Below are 24,819 nucleotides of genomic sequence, written 5' to 3'. Positions count from 1 at the left end.
CGTGACGTACTTCCGCCAACGTGCCCTGGGCCTCGGTCGCGACGCGATTCACGGAAGTTCCTGAAGCAGAAGCGATTCCGGTTTCAAGAGGATCGGCTAAGCTGTTCAGTGAGACTTCCTCCAACTTTCTCAGGCTCTCTCGGGTTGTTGTTGCTTTTTTTTAACCTGGATGTGACGTACTAAAGGAGTCGACGGAAGTAGAACCGAAGGGGTTCTAAAATGGCGAACCGTACGGTAAAGGATGCGCACAGCATCCACGGCACCAACCCTCAGTATCTGGTGGAGAAGATCATTCGGACTCGAATCTATGAGTCCAAGTATTGGAAGGAGGAGTGCTTTGGCCTTACGGGTGAGCAAGAGCGCGTCGACCCCCCCCCTTCCCCCACCAGCCCTGGGCGTCCCGTGGCCCAGTTCTAACCTGTCGAATGGGACTGGTCCCGGGGTGGGGGGGGACTGGTCCCGGGGGGTGGGACTGGAGGGAATCTCAGTCTTTCAGAAAAATCTGAGCGCCCACTCTGTGCCTAGTCTTGTGTTGGGCTTTGGGGACCCAAATGGGTCTGATAGGGCCTTTATTCTGAAGGGTGTCAGTTTGGTTCTTTGAGTCATTCCATGTTTAATGATATCTTGCTAGGTTCCAAACAGTGTTAAAAGTTCAGGGACCCTGAAGATCTTAAAGGAACGTGAATATGCCTGAAACCAAATTCATGATCTTATTATCCCTAAATCTGGCCCGTTTGCACTATTTCCACAGTCCGGTCCTGGTATGAATAGAAGCTCTTCAGAGAAACCTTCCAGGCAGTCTGATCTTTGTTGAATTCTGGCTCCTTTTTTGTTCACTGTTCCACCATTGTAAGAGGAGCATAATAATATCCACCTCAAAGGTTGAAGGTTTGTTCTAAGGATTAAGTGAAATAATGTATAAAAAGTGTTTGGTATGGTTACAGTATATGTTAATAGAAAGTACTCAGGAATTAGTAGGGGTGGTGCTAATTGTTACCACTGTTAACCACTCCAGTGCTGTTGTTACCGCTCCTGCCAGTTTGTCCACAGAAGATTCATACTGTTTTTATGAGTTGCCATTAAATTTTGGAGTCAAATAAGTTTGCTCCGCGGGCCTTTTCTCATTCCATAGTTTTTTCCTTAGATGATCTCCATACCACAGTTACAGCCTACATATAGATGCCTTCAAATTGATCTCTTCAGCCCAAATTTATATGAATCTAATTCTAAAACGTGCCAACTCAATATGTTTCAAAAGGCAACTCGTGACCTTTTCCCCCAACACTAGGTTACATTCCCTTGTCATATATTTTCATTGATTTCCGCATCTTTCAAATACTGATCCCATTTTAAGTTAAATTATGTTTTCAATGCTTTCTGCTTTGCCAGACTGTAAACTCCTTAAGAGCACTGTGTCCTTCTTTACCTGTTATCTCTAGCACTTGGTACCTAACTTTAAGTTGCCAACTGTAATGTGGAATGAATTAATATAGAATTTATACTAAAGGAACTTGAAGTTTGATTTATAAAGTGATTTCCCATTAATAGTGTCTAACATTTGCTGTGTGTCAAGTAAGTATTATCATGTATTCGTATTGTCTCATTTGAGTTCACTATAGGCCTTAACGTTGTACTTTTATTATTCAAATTTGGAATAATACCTCAAATTATTCCGATAATACCTCAAATAATACCTCAAAGAGAGGTGAAATGACTTGTTCCAGTTCACACAGCTGACGTTTAATTTTGACAGCAATATTGGAAGGTTATTATCTTCATGCTCTAGATAAAGTGTTATCTTTTTTTCTTCTAACTCCTGATCTGGCGGTTTTTCCCCTAACATGATGGTGACAGGCATGGACTATGAAGTTAGACTGCCGGGATTGAAATCCAGGCCCTGACACATTCTGGCTGTGGACATTAAGCAAGTCACGTAACCTTTCCTGGCCCTTATTTTCCTTAGCTGAAAACAAAGGCAGTGCTAGAACCTATCTTATGGCTTGTTGCGAAGATTAAATGAGATAATATGAAATGCTTGGCAGAGTACCTGGCATATAATAATCTTTTGGTGTATATTAGCTACTGTTGTTATTATTATTAATTACTCATATAATAATCTTTTGGTGTATATTAGCTACTGTTGTTATTATTAATTACTCTTGCACACTTGTTATCCTAATATTAAACTGTTACTGAATATTCAGGAGAATCAAACCTTTAACGAACTACTCTCCACTTCAAGCCTGAAAAAGCTAAGTCCTAATGTATCTGAGATGCCACTTTATCTGTTTTGTTTTGTTTTAGCTGAACTTGTAGTTGATAAAGCCATGGAGTTAAGGTTCGTGGGTGGTGTCTATGGTGGCAACATAAAGCCAACTCCCTTCCTGTGTTTGACCTTGAAGATGCTTCAGATTCAGCCCGAGAAGGATATCATTGTAGAGTTTATCAAAAATGAAGATTTCAAGTAAGTGAAATGTTGACTAGCTAATATAACTACTTCAATTTCAGTGGTCCAGAATTGGCTTTGGTTAAGAGGAGTGAATTCCACAGAGTTCCACTCTAGGATTTTGCTCTTGAGCCTCTAGAGTTTGTGTTTTGTCTGTTTTGATTGTATTGATCTTCTCCTTTACTTTCTCAGTCTTGGTGACTTTTCCCCTCCCCCAAAATTTCATGATCTCTCTGAACGAGTATTAAGCAGAAGTGAGTGCCTGATATATTTCTAGCACTGAATACTTAAGGACGAAGAAAACAACCTAGTGTGGTAAAGAAGGGGGAAACTTTGGTGTTAAATGTAGGTTCATGTCCAGACCTTGTTACTTATTAGCTGTGACCTTGGAGAAGTTACTTTTCAGTTTTGTTTTCTTTACCTATAAAATGGAAGCAATAATACCAACTCAGGATAGATTGAGGATTAAGGAAGATAGTGTTGTAGATCTCACGACACAGTGCCTGTTGCATAGTATAGGCCCCAGAACATCAGATGCTTATATTATTATCCATTCCCAAGGAGCTCACAGACAAGTACAGGAGACAGATAATAATAGCTTATTATCCACCACCTTCTATTCTAAGGATTTGTGTATAATATTTAACCATCACAACAAACCTTTATTTAACCTTCACAATAAACCTGTAAAATTATTATCCCCATTATATGGGGGAGGGAAATGTAGGCACAGAGAGATTGATTTCCCTGAGGTCAAAAAGTGGTAAGTGGTAAAACCGGCTTCAGAATCCATATTCTTTCCACTCTAGTCTGTTTTTCATATGAAGAAACTGTTAAGTTTCAAATGCCTACTAATTATCCAAGTGGAAATTTGAGTGGGTAATTGGGACATAGGAAAAAGGGAAAAGGGGAATCTTACAGACATTAACCACTAGAAAATAGCTAACTTTTCTTAGGCACTTATCATGTGCTGTATGCTTGCTTAGCACTTTACAGACTTTTTTTTTTTAATGTCTGCACCCATGGTGTATGGAAATTTCTGGGCCAGGTATTGAATCCAAGCTGCAGCTTTGGCAGCGTCGGATCCTCTAACTCACTGTTCCAGCCTGGGGATCGAACCTACACCTCCACAGTGACTTGAGCCACTGCTATTGGCTTCTTAACCCACTGCACCACAGTGGGAACTCCCAGGCATTTTTAACTTAATACTCCAAGCCATCAAATTAGGGACTATAATCTACATTTTACAGGGATTGAGAAAGCACGTAAATTGCTCAGTGTTAAAAAAGTTAGTAAATAATGGAATCAGAATTTGACCTAGATGACTTTTTTCCATAACCGACATTCTGCTTCCTAGCAATAATTTATGTATTCATATCTATGTGAATTAGTTGCTGTATTGCTAGTAGGTAAATCTTAAAACTTTCTCTTGTTAAATTCAGTATCTTATTTGATCCTTAAAATAATTCCATGAGGTGAATCGGTTGTATCTTAATTTTACATATGGTATAATAGACTTTCAAAGTTGAGCAATATGTCCCAAGCCACCATAACCAGTGAGTGGTCAAATGGGAGATTGAACCTAAGTCTCCATATTTTAGTTATCTGTCTACTGCCCTGTGCTGCATCTAAAATTAAGAGAAGAAAGAACTTGGAATTCCCTTCATGGCTCAGCTGTTAACAAACCCGACTAGGAGCCATGAGGATGCAGGTTCTATCCCTGGCCTTGGTCAATGGGTTAAGGATCTGGCATTGCTCTGAGCTGTGCCATAGGCTGGCAGTTGGAGCTCTGATTTGACCCCTGGCCTGGGAACCTCCATATGCTGTGGGTGTGGCCCTAAAAAGTAAAAAAAAAAAAAAAAAAAAAAAAGAGAGAGAGAGAGAGAGAAAGAGAAGAAAGAACTTGTTTATCTACTACTGTCATGAGACAAGTTGGTTGTAAAATTCAGAAACTTTTTAGGATGGCCTGTTGTTTGACTGTCATCTCTCTGTCAGGTATGTCCGCATGTTGGGAGCACTTTACATGAGGTTGACAGGCACTGCCATTGATTGCTACAAGTACTTGGAGCCTCTGTACAATGACTATCGAAAAATCAAGAGCCAGAACCGAAATGGGGGTGAGTATGGTGCCAAGTGTCATTCCTGAGCCAGTTTTTATTTCACCAGTGTCTCTAGCATCATGTTGTCAGATGCATTGTGAGTGCTTCTCTCAGTGTAGCTCGTTACTGTCTTCATTCAGGTCCTCCATCTCCCTCCAGTAGACTACTAGTCTGCCTCACCAGCTGCCCATCTGCCCGTCTTTCCAGCTGCAACTTCTGTTGATCCTGGCCTTGCGTCATGTGCTCCAGCCCATAAGATCTAGCTCCCAAATGACCTTCTTTATAAATTTCTTCCCCAGTCCTCCCGAAGTTAGTTTTCCTTATGTTACACCCCCACAGTTCTTTCTCCTGACCTCTCTTGTACAATATCCTGCAGTATATAGACTGAGTGTGCTCATACTTATATAAGAATCCCTCTGAAAAATAATAAGTATATCCAGGAGGGGCAGCTCCATACCTTTTACAAAGAGACATATTTTGTGGTAACATGCAATTCAGAGACTGTAATCAAAATCTTTTCTCACTTAATATCAAAACAAAAGATTAGTACTATTTGCTTTTATTCTATCAAAATAACATTAAGCAGTAGAAGATTAAGAATTTGGTATTATTCTTTAAATTAACTTATTCATTCATTGAATAAATATCTATTAAATGACAGTGTCATGCTAGGTACTGTGCTCTGCACTGGAAATAACATGGTAAACAAGATGGACGTGGTCATGGCCATCCTGAAATTACTTATTTATAACTATGTTACGTTACACTAAGATAGGGTTTTTCAACCTTGACACTTTGGGCCAGATGATTCTTTGTTGTGAGAAGCTAATTAGTACATTGTAGGATGTTTAGCAGCACCCCTGGCTTCTACCCACTAGAGGCCAGTAACACGGCCACTAGTTGCAGGGGGCAACATCCTTGGTTGGCAACTGCAGGACTAAGGTGATGTTTACTGTAGAAATTCTGCAGAACTGGTGCTCTACTGACCATAAGAGACACATGATTCTCAAAAATATCAAATCACTATATTGTACACCTAGAACTAATATTGTAAGTCAATTATATGTCAATTTAAAAAATAATTTTCTGACTCAGCCAGGGGAAAAGAGACATATTCTGTATTCAGAAACTTAGTGGGTTCATGTGAGAAATTGCACTTGAGTTACAAGTTTTGTTCAAGAACATCACCTCTTTATATTTCTGGACTCTGTGTTTGTCTCTCCTGTTAATTGGGACAGCTTTATTTATCCCTTTATCTCCAGCTCCTAGAAGACGCATGACCCATAAATGGCCTCAATAAAGGAGAACTGAATGAATGAAGACATGGGCTTGTCATTGGGGCTGTAGTTTGAGCCCAGGTTTGACAGCAGTCCTTTCAGTGCAATTGCCATACTACAATAGTTTTATTAGTGAATGTGCAGACAAAGGGAAGCTGCAAAGAATTCACATTTTCTATACCAAGTACTCTTCACTTACATAAAGAGTCTTAAACTTGTTTTACTTTTTGGTTATTTAAATTTATTTCTGAGTTGCTTGAGCCTTATGATTTTTCTTTCAGAGTTTGAACTGATGCATGTAGATGAGTTTATTGATGAACTACTGCACAGTGAGAGAGTCTGTGATATCATTCTTCCCCGGCTACAGGTAAGAAATAAAGGTCATACATACCCAATACACAGTACACAATAAAATGTGTACAAAAATTCCTTTACACACATATGCAGTAAAACACCATGGATCTCAGGATCTTCATTTTTTTTTTTAATTGAAATGTAATTGATGTATAACACTGTGTAAGTTATAGGTATACAGTGTAGTCAGTCATAATTTTTAAAGGTTATACTCCATTTATAGTTATAAAATATTGATTATATTCACTGTGTTGTATGGTATATCCTTGTAGCTTATTTTGTACATAATAATTTGTATGACTTAATCCACTATCCCCTACCCCGCTTCCCTCTCCCCACTAGTAACCACTAGTTTGTTTTGTTTAAGAGTCTGCTTCTGTTATATTCACTAGTTTATTGCTTTTTTGATTCCGCACATAAGTGATATCATACAATATTTTTCTTTCTCTGATTGATTTCACTTAGTATAATACCCTCAAAGTCCATCCATGTTGCTGCAAATAACAAAATTTCATTCTTTTTTATAGCTGAATTGTATTATACTACATCTTCTTTATCTGCTCATCTGCTGATGGACACTTAGGTTGCTTTCATGTCTTGGCAGTTTAAATAACGCTGCTGTGAACGTTTGGGTGCATGTATCTTTTCACATTAGTGTTTTTGTTTCTTTCAGGCAAATAACGAGGAGTAAAATTGTTGGGTCATAAACCAACAATTTTCTTTTTTTTTTTTTGTTTTTCTTTTTTTGAGAAACCTCTATAATGTTTTTGGTGTTTGCACCAATTTACATTCCTACCAGTAATGTACAAGGGTTCTCTTTTCTCCACATCCTTGCAAACATTTGTTATCAGCAGTTTTTTGTTTTTGTTTTTTTTTTTTTGAACAGGTATGAGGTGATAGCTCATTGTGGTTTTGATTTGCATTTTCCTGGTTATCAGTGATGTTGAGTATCTTTCATGTGTCTGTTGGCCATAAGCATGTCCTCTTTGAAAAAAAGTCTATTCAGTTCTGCCCATTTTTTATCAGGTTGGTTTTTTTTTAATCAGGGTCTTCTTAATAAGCAGTGTTCGTGTCTATGAAAAAGATAGGAGTTTGGGAGTGAGAGGAAAACAGATAAGTATTTGAAGGGTAGGGTTTTAAAAGTGAATAATATAAGAAAACTTTGTTCTCTAAAATATATTAAGGAGGTTGTAGAAGAGTAGGTTTTTAAGCTTTGTGAGCAGTTTTTCAAATTGATCTCCATATAAAAATACAGGATATAGGAGTTCCCATTGTGCTCAGCAGTAACGAACCCGACTAGTATCCATGACGACATGGGTCTGATCCCTGGCCTTGCTCAGTGGGTTAAAGGATCCAATGTTGCTGTGACCTGTGATGTAGGTTGCAGACGTGGCTAGGATCTGGCGTTGCTGTGACTGTGGTGTAGGCTGGCAGCTGCAACTCCAATTCGACCCCTAGCCTGGGAACTTCATATGCTGCAGATGTGGTCCTAAAAAAAAAAAAATATAAGATATAAAACATTTAAAAGGAAGGTCAGGAATGGGAGACTGACCTATCTTAAATACAAATTTATTGTGCTACTTCCACTTCCTAGTGAGATATGATTGTCCGTGAAGCATCTTTCAAGTATGAGTTTTACAGTATATGATTTTAAAATTACTGTTGTAAAGTACAAAGAGAAAAGAGATACTAGTAGGCAGCCTAAAGAGAAAGGGAATAGGTTTATAGTGAAGAGATGACTGACAGGGAATTCTGAGACCTGCTTCTGAGTGGAATCTATATCATCACAATCAGGAATAGTGAACAGAGCTATCCCCCCCCCAAAAGTTTTCTCATTTCGTATAATCTTTCTCTCCCACTTCTCTATCTCTCCCCTAAGCAACCACTACCACTAGTATGCTATTTGTCACAATAGATTGGTTTGCATTTTGGAATTAACACAGTATATGCTTTTTTTGTTGTCTTTCCTCACTCAGCGTAATTATTTTGAAACTCATCCATGTTGATCATGCATCAATGGTGGTTTCTTTTGTGTTTTTTGGGCCGCAACTGTGGCATATGAAAGTTCCCAGACTAGGGGTCAAATTGAAGCTGCGGCTGTTATCCACAGTCACAGCCACACCAGATCTGAGCCACATCTGCAACCTATACCACAGCTTGCAGCAGTGCCTGATCCTTAGCCCACTGAGTGAGGCCAGGGATCAAACCGGCATCCTAATGGATACCAGTCGGATTCTTAACCTGCTGAGTCCACAACACTACTAGACTCCTGCATTAGTAGTGTTTTAATTTCATTTATTGCTGAATAGTCTTGCATTATATGGATAGACCAGTTTGTTTACCTCTTCATCTGCTTATGCAGAATTGTGGGGTGCAAGGTCAGTCTACAAAAATCAGTTGTATACACTAGCAATAAATAATCTGGAATTTGAAATTTTATTTTAAAAGATACCAGCATTTCCCTTGTAGCTCAGCAGGTTAGATATCCAGTGTTATCATTGCTGTGGCCCAGGTCTCTGGTGTGACTGGGTTTGATTCCTGGACCAGGAACTTCCTCATGCCACAGGTGTGGCCTAAATAAATGAAATAGATAGATACCATTTACAGTTGCATCAAAAAATATAAAATAATTGAGGATAATTTTGTCAAAAGATGTATAAGATGTATACTTAAAACTATAAAACATTGCATTACTGAGAGAAATTAAAGAAGATTAAATGGAGAAATATATCATGTCCATGGTATGTCTTATACCATGACAGAATTGTTAAGTTGTCAGTTCTTCCAGATTAATCTATAGATTGAATTTGGTTCCAATCGAAATCCCAAAAGAATTTTCCCTGGCTTTTAACTAATAATCATAATAATGATTATAATGATTATTAACATGAATTAAACATGCATTAGTTGCCAAAAACACTGCTAGGCACTTTACATGCCTTCTTTTTAATTCTTCACAACAAGCTAATGAGGTAGGTTTATTTGACTTCTTGGTTTTACAGAGGAGGAACTTTAAACTTTCAAAGGTATTTGATAACCTGCGGAAAGTCACCACAATAATTAGAACTGAGATTGACTTAGCTCTGCAGTTTCAAGAAGCTAATTGTGAAAATATGCTTGTGTTTTCAAGATGCTTTTTCTCTCTCCAGTCTAAATATAATGCAAGCATTTCTGAGGGTCTGTGGATTTCATAAGGAAGGGACCAGGAATAGTGCACATATGTATGGTCAGTGGTTTTCTGCAGAGATGTCAAGGCAATACAGTTGAGAAAGGATAGTCCTTTCCACAAATGGTGCTGAAACAATTGAATAGCCATATGGAAATAAATGAATCTCTGTCCTTAGCTCACATTATATATAAAAATAAACTTGAAGGGGATAATAGACTTAGAAAAGCTAAGAGTATAAAGCTTAAGAAAAACGTAGGTGAAAATCTTAATGACCTTGGGTTTGACAGATTTCTGTAATAGGACATAAAAAAATTACTCATTAAAAATTGGCCTTTATAAAAATTTAAAACTGGCTTTTCAGAAGACATGATTACAGAACTAAAAAGGCAAGCCACAGACTGGAAGAGTATGTATTACATATATCCACATAACCTAATAACAAGAACAACCCAACAGAAAAATGAACAAAAGATTCTAACAAACATTTTACCAAAGAAAATATATAGTTGGCCAATACCACATAAAAAGGTGTTCCATACAATTAGTCATCAGGGAATGCAAATTAAAATTATAGTGATATACACCACATACCTAGTAGAATGTGTAAAATCAGACTGGCCAGATCAGGTATCAGAGAGGATGTGGAGGAACTAGAAGTCTCCGTATCCTAATGGGGCCAGTATAAAAAGTACTACCTCTTCGAAAAGTTTGGTGTTCTTAATCCAGCTGTTCCACTCCTAGGTATTTACTTTAGAAATGAAAGCACATGTCCACACAAAGGCTTAAGTACAGATAATCATAACAGCTTATTTTTTTATTTTTTGTTTTTGATCTGTTTGGGGCCTCACCCATGGCATATGGAACTTTCCAGGCAAGGGGTCAAATCAGAGCTGCAGCTGCCACCTACACCACAGCCACAGCAACACGGGATTGGAGTTGCAGCTATAGCCTATGCCACAGATCACAGCAACACCAGATCCTTAACCCACTGAGTGAGGCCAGGGATCGAACCTGCATCCTCCTGAATACTTGTCGGGTTCGTTTCTGCTGAGCTGTGACAGGAACTCCCCATAACAGCTTTATTTGTAATGGCCCAAAACTGGAAATAATCTAATCATCAATCGACTAGATAAACAAATTGTGATATGTCCATATAATGGTACTACTCAGCAGCAAAAATGAACTTTTGATAAACAACAGCACAGATGAATCACAAAATAATTGTGCTGAGTGAAAAAGACAAAAAATGGTAAGTACTGTATAATTCTGTTCTAATAAATGTAAACCATAGTGACAAAAAAGATCAGTGGTTGCCTAGGTGCAGGGTGAGGGAGTAGGGAGGAGAGAGAAAGAGAAATCACAAAAGAGCACAAGTGAACTTTTGAGTAGTGTGGATAGATCCATTATGTTGATGACCATAGTGGCTTACAGTTATACATAATACTTGTCAAAACTCATCAAGTTGTGCACTGTTTTAGGGGGGTTTTTTTGTCTTTTTGCTTTTTCTAGGGCCGCACCCATGGCATATGGAGGTTCCCAGGCTAGGGGTCAAATCAGAGCTGCAGCTGCTGACCTATGCCACAGCCACAGCAACGCAGGATCCAAGCTGCGTCTTCGACCTACACCACAGCTCAAGGCAACGCCGGATCCCTAACCCACTGAGCACAGCCAGGGATTAAACCCAAAACCTCATGGTTCCTAGTCAGATTCGTTAGCCACTGAGCCACGACAGGAACTCCAAGTTGTGTACTTTCAAAATGTATTTTGGGAGTTCCCATCATGGCACAGTGGTTAACGAATCCGATTAGGAACCAAGAGGTTGTAGGTTTGATACCTGGCCTCGCTCAGTGGGTTAAAGATCTGGCGTTGCCGTGGGTTGTGGTATAGGCCAGTGGCTACAGCTCCAATTAGACCCCTACCCTGGGAACCTCCATATGCCATGGGTGTGGCCTTAGAGAAGATAAAAAAAATGTATTTTGTATCAGTTACACCTCAATGAAACTAAAATGTATTGCAGAAAATCACTGGAATACCAGTAGACTAAGGGTCCTTGGCTTTTAGTGCCCTTTTATTCTCTGATTCCAGTCTATGTAAGAATTTGTAGCATTAACTAAAGGGTCCCAGAGACAAGTGTTTAGATGGGGAATGGGAGCAAACTGTTACATGTTTTAAGCAACTACGGAAACCCCAACTGGGAGGATCCAGTACTTCAGGTCTCCTTTTTGATGCTAGTGCAGTTTAGTAATTCTGAAGCAGTTTGCTGTATCCCACCTGCTTTGAAGTGTTTTGTTTTCTTGCTAGATACATACCAAAAGGAATCATGTAACAATCAGAGGTCACATTATGTATGCTTTTTTTATATGTTATATCCAAACATAAAGACAGAAAGCAGGTTAGTGGTTACCAGGAGATTTGGGGAAGGGGGAATGAGAAGTGATTACTTAATAAGTATGGGGTGTTTCTCTGGTGTGATAAGAAAACTTAAACTAGTGAGAGGTGATGATGGACCAGCACTGAATTTTACACTTTGAAATTGTTAATTACGTGTTATGTAAATTTCACCTCAATAAAAAAGCAGATCAAAGGGGTCTGAAAAACTTAACAGGGGGGAATAGAATGGATTTCAGATATATGATAAATGGGTGAGATAAATTTGATTGAGGCAGTTAACCAGCTGGATGAAGGTCCTTGGTAGGTGAGTGCTCACACTTAAATGCAGTGAAATAGCTCTTTCTCTACAATGACTCAGTTACAGAAAATCCTAGACAATTATCCTGAAAATTATTTCTCCTTTTCCATATTGGCAACTATAGGCTATGTAGCGAAGGGAATGATATTTCAAACCTGAAACCTGCTTTCAGGGCCAATTCTCACACTTATTATCTTTAGCTCCTTTTATTATTCTTAGAAATACTGCAAGAATCTGAATACTTTAAAGTGTAATCAGAAGTTCCTGTCGTGGCTCAGTGGAAGTGAATCCAACTAGGAACCATGAGGTTGCAGGTTCGATCCCTGGCCTCGTTCAGTGGGTTAAGAGTCCGGCGTTGCAGTGAGCTGTAGTGTAGGTTGCAGACGAGGCTCGGATCCCAAGTTGCCGTGGCTCTGGCGTAGGCCGGCAGCTGTAGCTCCGACTCAACCCCTAGCCTGGGAACCTCCATATGCTGCGAGTGCAGCCCTAAAAAGAAAAAATAAAGTGTAATCAGGTTGTAGCTAAGGATTCCAATGCCCAATCATCTCGAAGCAAGCATATTAATGCAAACGAAATAGTTTGCCTGGAGTCTAGAAGGAAGGACCACAAAACAAACTTCACTGAGAAGAAACTGAAATATGACTGATACTGTGTTATCATATTACAAGAGTTGTGTTCTGGTGTGGGCCTCTTTATGTCCTAGGTGAAGTGACCCATATGCTGCCTTTTGCTTTGATTTCTGTTCCTATCAAGCAACCCATAGGTCAGTAATTTAGCTTCTTCCGTGCCCTGACACTGGCATGGAGTCATTCTGGAGTGAATTCTGATTTTATCAAACACAAATACTCTTGAGTTCATACACTGACTTTAGTCACTTCCGAGTTTGGTGAGCATTAGGGATTCTTGATGCCTTCATTCAGTCCTAGATCCCAGACTGTGGTGATCCTTTCCGTGGATCCCATCTTTGTCTCATTTCTCCTAATTTTGTTAGAGATGAGAACAAAATGGCTTACAAACATTACTATTTATTCTATGTCTATCCAGCAAACTTTATGTCCTTGGCACAGAAAATAGTAAAGGGTCTTATGATCCAGCCAGTCCATTTGTCAGTTTTGAACTTACCTTTGCCTTTTAGGTCCTTAGTCACTCAGTAAGGACCCCTAAGCCACATCTCAGGAGAAAATGGAACCAAGAGATGGATTGTTTATATCCTGAGCCTTGTTTAATTACATGACTGTAGACAACTCCCTGAATCCTGGGTCTAGAGGGTTGGTACTACTTTAGAGGAGGATCCAAACCCCCAAACTGGGCTGATCCTCAGTAACTCTGTTGGGGTAGATTCTGGTCTGAGACTCTCCTAGCAGAACTACCAGCCAACACAGTCTCAAACTATTGGCCCTTCTGTGCAAAGCCTGTATTTGTTTTTTTATTCAAGGCTATACCTATAATGATTCATAGTCTAGTGACCTTAGAGTATAAGATCACAAGGAATAGAGGCAAAGTAAAGGAAGATGCTCCCTTCAGCTTTGTATTTCTCTGTTTACAGGGGTTCTTAAAAATGGTGCAGATTCCAGGCATGCTAAACTCCTTAGAAAAATCTTGAACTATCTAGGATGTCTTTGAAATGAAATCACCTCAGCTGTTGTGCCATAGTTTTTCTGTCATTCTAAAGGCCCAAGTGTTGGAGCTTCAGGACATAGAGGAGATCACAGGGCCCCATAACTCTCATTATGTTCTCTGTAGAAACGCTATGTACTTGAGGAAGCTGAGCAACTGGAGCCCCGGGTCAGTGCTCTAGAAGAGGACATGGATGATGTGGAGTCCAGTGAAGAGGAGGAAGAAGAAGACGAGAAGGTCAGGCACCTGGGGAGCTTAAGGGTTGGAGGGGGAATAGTTAAACGGAATGGAAATAATCTTTTTTGTTTTCAAACTCTAATTTTTAACTTTCTTTAACCAGAAAATACAAGATTTAGTCATTAAGAATATGAGCTTTAGAGTGAAGTAGACCTTGATTCAGATTTCAACTCTGCTGTTTACTAGTAGTATAATTTTGTACAAAGTATATGATCTCTCTTTTCTTTTCTGTGAAGCAAAGATTTTGACACCTTTCTTTTATGACTGTTGTATTAAATGAAATGATAAGCAAAAAGCCCTCGGCATGAAATTATGACATTATAATTGCCTAATAAGTAGAAGCTACTAATACTTCGGATAAAAATAATACTCTTCATAGTTGAAAGTATACTAAGGAGTAGACATAGTTTAGGGGAAAAAATGCCTACTGCATGGTCATGCTTTCACTGTTAAAATGCTGAAAAGTTGAAAATAAGCAATCTATCAGAGTAGTCAGGTAAACTGTTATTATCAATTCAACAGACTATTGTGTAGCCATTGAAACTATGAAAAGTTTACGACAATGTGGAAATGCTTATGGTAAGTTAAAAAAGGATCTAAAACATTTGCGATTAAAATCTAAGCAACAGGGAGTTCCCATTGCGTTGCAGCGGAAATGAATCAATCCAGCTAGTATCCATGAGGACTCGGGTTGGATCCCTGGCTCACTTAGTGGGTTGAGGATCTGGCATTGTTGTGAGCTGTGGTGTAGGCTGACAGCTGCAGCTCTGATTCGACCCCTAGCCTGGGAACCTCCATATGCCCCAGGTGTGGCCCTAAAAAGCAAAAATATAAATAAATCTAAGCAACAACATATGTACAGAAAAAGGCTAGAAGGAAATACAAGAAATGCTGATCAATGGATAGTGAGACTGCAGACGGGGTGTAGCTCTGAGCTCGTAGGCTCCCTTTAAGGTGAATGCTAAAGGAAGCACAATCATTCATGAATTGAAAGCCAGGCAAGGCTGAGGTGGTCATCTGTGGTGGGTAAACCAAAAGCAGGCGTTCTTTTTCTTTTTTTCTGCATACCAAAGTGGAGAAAATGTGCCTCCATCTTCCCATCACCTAGCTTCAGCAGTGGTCCACTCAGCTGTTTTGTTTCCTCTGCATCTCTTATCAGTTGTCCCCCATCAGTTACCTTGAAGCAGATCACAGCCATCATTTATTTCATAACATTTCAGAAAAGGGCTCCTTTTCCCAACATAACCCCCAAATCAACAGTTATTCCTTAGCATCATTAAATATTTGATGTTCACATTTCCCCAGCTATTCCGACATTTTTAATTGTCTGAATTTGTATTCAAACAAGGTCCATTAAATGTAACTGGTTTTTATATCTCAAGTATCTTGTAGTCTATTTCATCCATTGTTCAGTTTCTCTTACAGTTTTTAAATATATCAAGTCATATCATTCTGCACAGATTTTCACAATCTGTATTCTTCTGATTGTGTTCCTGTAGTTCACTTAACATTTTCACCTGTCCTTTGCATTTTCTATAAACTAATTCTTGGGTCTAGAGGCTTAATGGGATTTGTGGTTTTTATCCCCCAGGATGAATAAAGTCTGTCTATCTTTTGATAATATTAGGAACCACTGCTGTCTTTGCTTAGATCCATTACGGGGTGTAAAATGGTTATATACTAGTTAGTTCTTCATCATTTGTTACCTGCAACACTGCTATAAAAAGAAACCTCCCAAATCAACATTTAGTTTATCATAGGTACAGTTTATATAAGAAAGGTGAGATATTTTCCCTTTATCAGTTTTTAAAATAATGAGTTGATTCTGTAGTATCCTCCCAAGAATGAAAGCTTTTACCCTTGGTAACGTTGAACTCATGAATTTAAGCTTATTTGGGGTGTTTTGGACTATAATTGTCCTTGTTGATGCTCAAATTGTCCCATCTTTGGCCAGTGGAGATCTCCCAACTTGTCGGACTTGTGAATACAACAATAGTAGTCTCAGCTTCCTTGCTTTCTGATATGTTCTAGTCACATCTTGTTATCTTCTGGCCCAGACCTGGAATTAGCCATTTTCCCAAGAAGCCCATTAGTTTCATTTATTGGGATATCATATTTAGAGACCACGATATGGGCTCATTGCTATGGGTTTTGTATTTCTAGGCCCTTACAGTTTGACAGACCTAGGAGAAAAATTTTTTTAAGCTTAAAGTACATCATGAGTTTGTACTTAACATTCTATCTGCATCTTTTCTTTCACCTTGGAACGCCAACTTCTTTTATTTTTACAGCCACACTAGAGGCATGTGGAAATTCCCAGGGCAAGTACTGAATCTGAACCACAACTGCAACCTACGCTGCAGCTGTGACAATGCCAGATCCTTTAATCCACTGCACTGGGCAGAAGATCGAACCCACACCTCCACAGCAACCCAAGCCTCTGCACTCAGATTCTTTTTTTCCCCCCTTTTTACAGCTGCACCTGTGGCATATGGAAGCTCCCAGGCTAGGGGTACAATTGGAGCTACAGCTGCTGGCCTACGCCACAGCCACAGTGCCAGATCTGAGCTGCATCTGCAACCTGCACCACAGCTCACAGCAGTGCTGGATCCTTAACCCACTGAACGGGGTCAGGGATCGAACCCACATCCTCATGGATCCTAGCCAGGTTCGTTAACCACTGAGCCATGATGGGAGCTCCTGCAGTTGGCTTCTTAGCCCACTGTGCCTCAGGAAGAACTCTGGAAATCCAACTTAAGGAGCTAAGCATAGTTACTTATCTCTCATTACTCTCATGTATGCCAGAATAATGGTACCAGCACTTAAACAATAATGGGATTACTGGAAATAATTGTATTTGCTAGTTCATCCTGAGGGTTATCCCTGTATATGTTCAAGTTACTATGTTTTAAAGTCCCTCGGAGTTTGGGACATGATAGGGAGGAGAGTGTAAACTGTATTCCTAGATGACTCGCTCTCAGCCTGTGCTGATCACTGACTGACCCAGTCCATCTCTTCTAGCTGGAGAGAGTGCCATCACCTGATCACCGCCGGAGAAGTTACCGAGACTTGGACAAGCCCCGTCGCTCTCCCACACTACGGTATCGGAGGAGCAGGAGTCGATCTCCCAGAAGGTAAGGCCCTTGTCATTGGCCTCTTCCAGGGAGACTTTAAGCACTGTAGCACAGAAGCTTGGACTTTGTGGAAGGAAAATGCCAGCTTATGGAGAATGTCTGCTGGCCAGTTTATTAGTTGCTGCAAAACCACCACCCACAAAACCTCAGTGCCAGACATTTATTTAATCTTTTTTTTTTTTTTTTTTTAAAGGCTGCACCCATGGCATATGAAAGTTCCCAGGCTAGGGATTGAATCAGAGCTGCAGCCAACGGCCTATACCATAGCCACAGCGACTCAGGATCCGAGCCGTGTCTGCAACCTACACCACAGCTCACAGCAGTGCCAGATCCTTAACCACTGAGTGGGGCTAGGGATCGAACCCGCGTCCTCATGGATGCTAGTCGGATTCATTAACCACTGAGCCAAAATGAAACTCCCATTTATTTAGTTCACAGTTCTGTGATAAGTGATTTAATCTGGGCTTAGGCAGTTTCTAAGGAGTATGAGTTATGGTCACTCACCTATTTTGCATTCAGCTGTTTTTTGGCTGGTATAGGACGGCCTTAGCTAGGACGACTGGAGCAGTTCATCTCTTCTCTGTGTCACGTTCTAGGCTAGGTTAGGCGTGTGCAGTGGCAGAATACAAGAACAAATAAGCCCAACCATGTGTCTTCCCAGTATCTGCATCTCATGTACATATATCCCACTGACCAAAGCAAGTCATGACCCAGACTTTGAATCTGAGGGTATTAAAAAGTTAGTTACATGACAAAGGACATCTGTAACAGAAATGGGTAAAGAATTAGGGCAGTTTTTTGCAATTTACACTATCCAATGTACCTATTAAGGTTCTTCTTCCTCTTTTCTTCCCACATAGGCGGAGTCGGTCTCCCAAAAGAAGAAGGTAGGCTCTTTAGTGGCCTGTGGTGAGAGATGGGGATTTGGGGAGGGTGGTGGTGTTCCTGTGCTTCTATTGTTAGACAGACATGAGAGTCTGACCAGTAATTTCCACAGCCCCTCCCCTCGCCGCGAAAGGCATCGGAGCAAGAGTCCAAGACGTCACCGTAGCAGGTCTCGTGACAGACGGCACAGATCCCGTTCCAAGTCCCCAGGTATAGCTTTTGGGCCTTTTACTATTTATTGGTTACCTTAGCAAAGAAGCATAATAGGAGCAATTAGCCTCCTGCAATACAGAAGTACTCTACTTTGTTACTGCCTAGAAAAAAAGGAAGTGGACATAGAATGTGAAAATTAGAGTTTACATCTTAACAGTCACAATTGTTGCCAATAGGATGATGAGCTTCAGTTTTTTCATCTGAAATTATATGAATAAAGCCTAACAAGAGTAGTGGTAAATACCCAATGTGATGTTTGTGAAATTCACCATAAAGTCCTGAACGGACACAAAGTAGGATCAGTTCTCCTCTCCACATCACACACACCAGTTAAGAGAGGTGCTCCCAACAAGGTTTCCCTAGCATAGGCCAAAAAGGATATTAATCCAATGAAAGAAATTAGTAGAAATGACAGTGGGGGAACCAGAGGATACAATCTCATTCATCCAACATTCTTTCCTTCCCCAGGTCATCACCGTAGTCACAGACACAGGAGCCACTCAAAGTCTCCTGAAAGGTATGAATTAATCTCTATTCTTTTTTTTTTTTTAATGGCTTGCACCCACGGCACATGGAAATTCCTGAATCCAAGCTGCAGCTGGGGCAATACCAGATTCTCTTACCCACTGTGCTGGACCAGTGAATCAAACCTGAGCCTCTGGAGTTCCCGTTGTGGCTTCAGCGGAAACGAATCCAGCTATTGTCCATGAGGCTGCAGGTTTGATCCCTGGCCTCGCTCAGTGGGTCAGCGATCTGGCGTTGGCATGAATTGTGTTGTGGGTCACAGATGCAGCTCAGATGCCTTGTTCCTGTGGCGTAGGCCGGCAGGTGTAGCTCTGATTCAACCCCTAGCCTGGGAAATTCCATGTGCTGCTAGTGTGGCCCTAAAAAGCAAAAACAAATAAAAACCAAAAAAAAAAAAAAAAAAAAAAACCCTGAGCCTCCACAGTGACCCAAGCCACTACAGATAGATTCTCAACTCACTGTGCCACAGCAGAAATTCCAGGATTAACCTCTATTTTGACTCAAGAATTTCACTCTTGGAATTCCCATTGTGGCTCAGTAGATTAAGAACCCGATGTGGTCTCAATGAGGATCCGAGTTCAATCCCTGGCTTTGCTCAGTGGATTAAGGATCCAATGTTGCCACAAGCTGTGGTATAGGTCATAGATGCAGCTTGGGTCCTGTGTTGCTGTGGCTGTGGCTGTGGCACAGGCCTCAGCTAGAGTACCAATTCGACCTCTAGCCTGGGAACTTCCATATGCCACAGGTGTGACCCTAAAAAGAAAAAAAATATAAAATATATTTATTCAGAAACTAAAGTCTCAATTACAATTAAGTTAGACCTGAAATTCCTTGTATTCTCAGAGATATTTAGGAATTCTTAGTAATATCAGGACTAAGTTGGGCTATTGCCCTGAGAATTATTAGAACTATGTATAGATTTTGTGTTTTGTTTTTCCTTATAGGATTGCAGTTTTGAATAAGGGCATAAGCTTTAATTTCAAGAGACCTGGGGTTCAGCCCCAACTTTTCAGTACTTAACAGTTCAGTGACATTGCATAAGTCACTTGCACTTGATAAGCTTTCATTGGAAACTTCTATATGCTCCATACTGTTAGGTGCACTTTTAAACCTCTCAGAGGTCATTTCCTCAGTGGTAAAATTTGGATAGTAATGCCTAACTCAGTGTTGCTCTTAAACATTAAAACACCAAGCACTTTTAAAGAACATTGGGTATCATCTCCACCCCCATCAGTGTTAGCAGTTACACCAGTCTTCCTCAAAGGTCTTTGCCCAGCACCTCGAACAGCTGTTAATGATTTGTATGTGTTGCCATTTCAGATCTAAGAAAAGCCACAAGAAGAGCCGGAGAGGGAATGAGTAATGGACTCAGTCTGGTTTTAGTCCAGATGGCCTTCTGTGGAGGAGACAGCATCTGTGTGGGAGAACAAATGAAGATCTATTCCCCAGGCAGCTATGGGAATATTTTAGATTTGTTTTTTAACACCAAGTTTCTTCACTTTTTCTTTTTTTTTTTAATGAAAGAGGTACTGAGTTTTGTATCTCTTTTTGAATTGTAATCCACATATTTGAGGGATGATGCTTCCCAAAAGCTGCTTTTGACCTCTTTGTATGACCAACCTTGTTTGTACTCAAATTATGAGGGTAGAATGCATTTGGATAGAGGGTACGAATGATGGGGAGGATGTGGCCCCCGGTGACCCTTTTGCTATTAAATTTGATATACCCATTTCCTATTTTTCTGTGGTTTAGTTTTGGTTTACTACAGGATTGTAATTCTTCTGAGAATCCTGAGATTTGTGCTACTGCTATTATGGTAAAAACTCAGTCAGTAAAATATGTTAGCTCCAGCTTTTATTTCCAGCAGCAGCAAGTAGTAATAAACATGAAATCTGACTGGTTAGCAGCTTTGTAAGAAAAGAATGCATTCAATTGTAAAGCTTCTTCTGAATCATTTAATCCAGTTGCACTGAATATTCAACAAATAGTAACACTTAACACCTTTTATATACTGTTTTTGTACAGTGTTGAATTGAATTCCAGGTTAAGGTACTCAGAGCTTTTATCCTACAAGCATTGACATTCTCCAAGTCTAGGTAGTAGGGCAACAAGATTGAAAAGTATCTAATGCCACTCAGGGTTTTAACCTGAATTGCTGGACAACAGCACCAATATTCACAAAACCAAAATATACAGTAGGAAGAGACCAGGTTTTAGAAAGGCAGGTAGTGAGAGTTGTGGTAGTAGTGAAATGATGGCATTGTTCAACTTGAAGTTTGATTTGAACTGTGGTGTATCTAGATAAAGCTTAGCCACTGGAAATAAGCACCAAGAGTTGAGCATAGTGACCTAGCTCTGAACTGACAATGTTTAGGTAATTGTGGAAGGTATAGAATGAAATATGGTTGCCCAGGGAGTGTGTGCATATGTAAGAAAAGCTGATAATAGAATCATAGGCAACACCAACACCAGTGAGGAAGAAGTGTGAATGCCAATTGAAAACTGAAATGAATCATTCCAAGGCAGGGGAATTAGGAGAGACTGGGTTAAGAAGCCAAAGGTGTTAAGGACCCAGAAGTAAAGGAAGGACTGAATAGTGCCCATAGGCATTGATAATCAAGAGGGTGTTGGGATCCTTACCAGAAGAGTTTTGTCTACCTGTACTTACCTTTCCTCCTTTAAAAAGGAAAAAATGATCAAATGACTTTCTGCAGCTCTCTCTCTCCTTGGCAAGAATTGCGAAGACCAACTGCCTCACAGGATTTGGTTCTTGGGAAGCCGTATCTGGTCACAGGCTAAACATTCCCTTGCTTGCTGTTCAACTGAAGGATCTTTGCATCAGTATTAAAGCATTTGGGATCATATTTGAGATTCCATGTTCTTCGGTGATTCCTCTCCTAATAATACTTGAGCTAATAAGAGTTGTCCATAAGAGTATTATGCTTCATCATACAATTATATATAGAACTGCCTTTAAAAATTAAATATAAGCACCTCTATCTATATCTGTTACAGAGATTTTTAGCTATTATTTCCTTATCAGAGTGTTCTAAATAGAAAAGTCTTCTGGCTGAATGACCTATGGACCAATCAAGTCATCATCCAGTATATACTGTTAAAATTTTAAAAGTATACTTTATTTTTGAAGTATACAAATTTATAAACTCACCCAAAAATCCCAACAATTTTTAATGCCAGAAATAAACCTTACTGAGCATCAACTATAAAGCAAGTAGAGTGGACACATCAAACCTCTCTCTAGAGGAGATGGAATTTGAAGGACAAACCTTGCTGAAGGATCATTTCTGTCATCTATGTGCTAGCCTACTGGATGAGTGAGGTCTTAGAACTATAGCTTTACACCTTTCTTTGGCCTATATTAAGAGATTCACTTTTGGAGTTCCTGTGGTGGCACAGTGGTGACAACCCAACTAGCATCCATGAGGACATGGGTTCTATCCCCAGCCTCACTCAGTGGGTTAAGGATCCGGCATTGCTGTGAGCTGTGGTGTAGGCTGCAGACACAGCTTGGCTCCCGAGTTGCTGTGGCAAAGGTCAGTGGTTATAGCTCCAGTTTAACTCTTAGCCTGTGAACTTACGCATGCCACACACACACAATAAAAGACACACTTTACATCTAACTTCTGTATACATATATACATTTTGTACTAAAACATTTCAGGAAAAAAATTCTTATTCCTTATGCAAAATACACTCTGATATTTCTTGCACAGTATCAGTTTTATTGTTGGGTACAAACCACTAAATTGATTTAATTTCCCACAATTTTGACAATGTTTTAAAATCTTTGCCAAAACATAAAAAAATTGAAAAAAGCTTTGCCATGGGGCACAATGACCTCTTAATACCAAGGAATGAAGAGATATGTGTTCTCAGGGGAAAGGTAATAATGGAATATAACAACCTAATTTAGGAGTTCCCATTGTGGCGTAGCATAAATGAATCCAACTAGCATCCATGAGGACTCGGGTTCGATCCCTGGCCTTGCTCAGCGGATTGGGGATCCAGTATTGATTGCTGTTAGCTGTGGTGTAGGTCGCAGATGCGGCTTGGATACCGAATTATTGTAGCTGTGGTGTAGGCCGGCATCTGTAGCTCAGAATCGACCCCTAGCATGGGAACTTCCATATGCCACAAAAAAAAAAAAAAAAAAAAATTTAAAGTTCATTCCAGAGTTCCCATTGTGGCTCAGTAGTAGCGAATCTAATAACCATGAGGTTAAGGATTCGATCCCTGGTCTCACTCATTGGGTTAAGGATCCAGCATTGCCATGAGCTGTGGTGTAGGTCACAGATGCGGCTCAGATCCTGCATTGCTGTGGCTACAGTGCAGGCTGGCAGCTGCAGCTCTGATTTGACCCCTAGCCTGGGAACTGCCAAATGCCACACCTGTGGCCCTAAAAAGACAAAAAAAAAAAAAAAAAAAACAAGTTAATTCCCCTAGCCTCTTTCCATTATTTTTAGTACACTGAGTTAAGGTTAAATAAGCATTAATCAGAGAAGAATCATCACAGATGCTGGCTTCTTCTTGCCAAAAGTTAAAGTAACAAGTTTCTAGAAACTCAAAAAAAAAAAGTGATTTTAAAAATTCAAGAATGTAAGAATTAGAGTTACCATTGTGGTACAGCAGAAATGAATCTAACTAGTATCCATGAGGATGCAGGTTCAATCTCTGGCTTCACTCAATGGGTTGAGGATCCAGCATTGCCATGAACTGTGGTGTAGGTCTCAGACATGGCTGTGATCCCGAATTGCTGTGGCTGTGGTATAGGGTGGCAGCTGTAGCTCTGATTTCGACCCCTAGTCTGGGAACTTACATTATGGCACAGAAAAGGTCCTAAAAAGAAAAAAGAAAAAGGCAAGAATACAAGCTCAAGGACATTAAGAGATTTAAAAAAAAAAAAGGCAGAGTTTAAGAAACAAAGTTTGAAAATTGAAAAAAATGAAAGCCTTATTGGTAAACAAAAAATAAACAGAAGGCATAGAGAAAATAGGCTGGAGGAAATAAAAAATGGAAAATAATAAAAGCTATAGAGATAATAAAAGACATGAAAAGAAATTCTGGGAGTTCCCATCATGGCACAGCAGTAACGAATCTGACTAGGAACCATGAGGTTTCGGGTTCATCCCTGGCCTCGCTCAGTGGGTTAAGGATCTGGCATTGCTGTGAGCTATGTGGTGTAGGTCGCAGACGCAGCTTGGATCTGGCGTTGCTTGGCTCTGGCGTAGGCTGGCAGCTACAGCTCCGATTAGACCCCTAGCCTCAGAACCTCCATATGACTCGGGTGCAGTCCTCAAAAAACCAAAAAAAAAAAAAAAAAAAAAAAAATTCCGCATGTGCATAACTTTTTTTTGATAGAATTGAACAAATTATACTTTAAAAATTCAAACAGGAGTTCTCTTGTGGCACAGTGGGTTAAGGATCTGGTGTCACCTGCAGCTGATAGGTAGCTGCTGTGGCGAGGGTTTGATTTCTGGCCTGAGAACTTCCATATGCCTTGGACATGGCCAAAAAATAAAAAAAATTCCAATAGAAGAAAATCACCTTCTTAATTTTAGACATAATTATAGGGGCATGCAAGCAGAGAAATCAAGTCATGCATAGTGAGGAAAAAGATCAAGATAGTCTCAGATCTTCATTAAGGGAGTAAAGCAAAAGGCCCCAAAGGTGTGAAGAAAAGGAAGTGTGCCAGGAACTTCACACCCAGCCAAAGTTGTCTTTAAAATACAAAGGTAACAGACATTCTCAAGTATTTAAGTATTTAAAAGCATATAGCTACTTGGGGAAAAAAACTGCCTGATAATGAAACTTACCCAAAAAGGAATGAATCAAATTAAGGACTTAGGGAAAAAGCAGTAAAAGGAATGGTAGTAAACTTTTTAGAAATTCTGAATAAAAATAATGGGAAATGATCATAACACTCAAAAGAAATATTTGAACATTGTGTTTGTTTGGTTTTTTCCCTTTTTAGGGCCCAGGGCTAGGTGTCGAATCGTAGCTGCATCTGCCGTCCTACACCACAGCCACAACAAAGCCAGATCCAAGCCACGTCTATGTCCAACACACTGCAGCTCACAGCAACACAGGATCCCTAATCAAAGGGGGAGGCCAGATATCGAACCCACATCCTCATGGATATTAGTTGGGTTCTTA

The 24,819-nt window shown here is 39.9% G+C and overlaps 1 protein-coding gene and 1 long non-coding RNA gene across 4 annotated transcripts in view; one reads left to right on the top strand and one right to left on the bottom strand.

Annotated features, from left to right (window-relative positions):
• Positions 1-199: 199 nt before the first annotated feature.
• LOC100739490 (pre-mRNA-splicing factor 38A) lies at positions 200-21,509 on the top strand. Of its 3 annotated transcripts, none has more exons than XR_002345201.2 (10): positions 200-349; positions 2,305-2,464; positions 4,442-4,563; positions 6,104-6,189; positions 13,778-13,888; positions 16,910-17,022; positions 17,883-17,909; positions 18,020-18,117; positions 18,589-18,637; positions 19,966-21,509. It is a non-coding gene; the product is annotated as a pre-mRNA-splicing factor 38A (long non-coding RNA). The 3 variants fall into 3 exon arrangements; XR_014808314.1 differs by having other exon boundaries at positions 13,778-14,578; positions 16,491-17,022; positions 19,966-20,374; XR_014808315.1 differs by lacking the exons at positions 13,778-13,888; positions 16,910-17,022; positions 17,883-17,909; ... (1 more) ...; positions 18,589-18,637; positions 19,966-21,509 and adding an exon at positions 8,375-9,806 and having other exon boundaries at positions 6,104-7,493.
• TUT4 (terminal uridylyl transferase 4) overlaps positions 14,936-24,819 on the bottom strand; it is a 150,527-nt gene continuing 140,643 nt past the window's right edge. Inside the window, exon 21 of the transcript XR_014808270.1 lies at positions 14,936-16,456. The gene's annotated coding sequence lies outside the window, so the exon portion shown is untranslated. The remainder of the gene's footprint in view (positions 16,457-24,819) is intronic.

The sequence above is a fragment of the Sus scrofa genome, chromosome 6 (assembly GCF_054392235.1).
Source record: "Sus scrofa isolate SSC_HxYL_T2T_F1_AM1 chromosome 6, Sscrofa_HxYL_maternal_Yorkshire_Landrace_v2.0, whole genome shotgun sequence".
Classification (NCBI taxonomy): Eukaryota; Metazoa; Chordata; class Mammalia; order Artiodactyla; family Suidae; genus Sus; species Sus scrofa.
The sequence above is the reverse complement of the archived record's forward strand: the minus strand, read 5'-3'. Positions and strand labels throughout refer to the sequence as shown.